The sequence below is a fragment of the Triticum aestivum genome, unplaced genomic scaffold (assembly GCF_018294505.1).
Source record: "Triticum aestivum cultivar Chinese Spring unplaced genomic scaffold, IWGSC CS RefSeq v2.1 scaffold194300, whole genome shotgun sequence".
Classification (NCBI taxonomy): domain Eukaryota; kingdom Viridiplantae; phylum Streptophyta; class Magnoliopsida; order Poales; family Poaceae; genus Triticum; species Triticum aestivum.
This window is the reverse complement of record NW_025252679.1, coordinates 1-2,030: the sequence shown is the minus strand read 5'-3', so window position 1 is coordinate 2,030 and position 2,030 is coordinate 1. Positions and strand designations below refer to the sequence as shown.

At 41.6% G+C, this 2,030-nt stretch overlaps 1 pseudogene; it reads right to left on the bottom strand.

Annotated features, from left to right (window-relative positions):
• Positions 1 to 391: 391 nt before the first annotated feature.
• On the bottom strand, positions 392 to 1,442 carry LOC123177440 (zinc finger MYM-type protein 1-like; annotated as a pseudogene).
• Positions 1,443 to 2,030: the final 588 nt, after the last annotated feature.

Here is a 2,030-nt window from a genome sequence, read left to right as displayed (position 1 = left end):
TCTAGTATCCCCGGGTCTTGCTAAATTTGTTTCTTGGTTCAAACCTCTTCCACTAAATATCTCAATGCTCTCAAGCTGATCTAAGATATTTTGATGGCGTTCCTCCCTCAGTGAATCCCTTCTCTTGCAAGATACAGTAGTTGTGCTCACAATTAAGGAGACATACTCAAACAAATCATGAATAGAGGAGCAACAACTAGCAACCGAGACAACCACCAATTTGTAAACGATGTGCAAAGCAATTCACGTAAAAGGCATAAGGGTTCTCGTCAAGAATTTTCTTTTGCAAACCATTAAATTCACCTCTCATGTTTTAAGCTCCATCATATCCTTGCCCTCGTAGACTATGAATGGATAACTTATGATGATCAAGAATGTCAACAAGAGCTACCTTTAGTGCCTCTGATGTAGTCTCACTGGCATGGTATAGAGAGAGAACTCGTTCCACGGTTTTCCCTTTATCATTGACATACCTACATGAAGATTTTTGTAACAAGGTTAAATAAAAGTAGAAAAAAACTATGAAATAACAATTAAAATGAATAATAAACCACTACTAACCTCAACATCGCCGCCATTTGCTCTTTGACAGATATATCACATGACTCATCGACAAGCACAGAGAATTTCTTATCACCAATTTCTCTCATGATCGCTTTGGTGACCTCTTCTGCGCAACACTTTGCAAGATCTTCTTGAATTTCAGCAGCAAGCATCTTGCAGTTTCAACTACCATGGTCAAAAGCATTCCTCACTTTCTCATTTCTAGCTTTATGCCAATCTACCGTCTCATGGAAGTTACCCTTGTTCAGTGAAGTTGAACTTTTATCATGGCCACGAAAAGCCAAGCCTTGAGCAATGAGATATCTTGCACAACCCAGAGAAGTGTGCAACCGAATTTTGTAAAGTACTTCAGACTCCTTGGATGACCTAGCAAAGTTACTAGACACGCTTTGCCTTTGATTATGAAAATCATCATAATGCAATCTTGCCTTTTTGTGTGCACTATTTACCCCACCAACATGAGCAGGCAATGCCTGATATGCATGCTTCCAATCCCTGAATCCATTTTTGGTGAAGACATCATAACCAAAATGTGTACTACTTCCTGGTTGCTTAAAAAGAAAGCAATAGAAACAAAATGCAGCTTGCTCGGACACACTATATTCTATCCACTCATAATTCTTATACCAATTTTTAGAAAATGCACGGTTCTTGCTACCAATTTTTTTGCGATCAAATTTGACAGTTGGTCGGGTTGGACCCTTCAATATGTGTGCTCTTCTCACCTGATCTTGAATATTCGGATGATAATCAGCAATTAGTTGCCTATGAGCGGGATCACACACAATTTCAGCCAGATTAAACTCATCATCGTCATCGTCCTCAAAATTTACCTTATCATCATCATCATCATCATCATCATCGCCATCATCCAGCATTTACTGCTCAATCCAGTTCTGAACCTCATCTATCATGTCGTCATCATGTTCATGAACATCACTTGGTTGTGGGTCTTGTGGCGGTTCTTCTTCTAGTGTCAACAAAAAATCTGCTCAACTCTAAAATTTTAACAAGCATAATTAGAGTCGGCAAGCAATCCAATGCACAACTTCTTAAATTACAAATATAACTCACCTAGTTGTCGCTTGCCTCTAGCCCTAATTGTTGGCAGTCTGCTACTGGATGCCTCTTGAACAGGTTGAGTGTTCACTGCCGCTGCTCGTGTCGCTAGTGTCGACGGTGAAGACCCAACGTCCGATCGAGCCGGAGTTGAATTCCCACTAGTGGTACCGGACGATTCACCGCCTTGGCGCCCAGTGACAGAGCCAGCAAATTGCCAAAGCCCGGGCACGCCGTAAGCTAAAATTTGGCCTTGTCGGCGGAGTCAAATAATTCACCTTATCTTTGCCTCGTCGGCATGTTCACTTCACGTCACGGCCATCGCCGGCGGCCAGAATCCTCCTCATTTTGCCAGAATCTCATTTATTGTACAGCGATACCTAGCAAACATTCGCCAGTTCGCTACA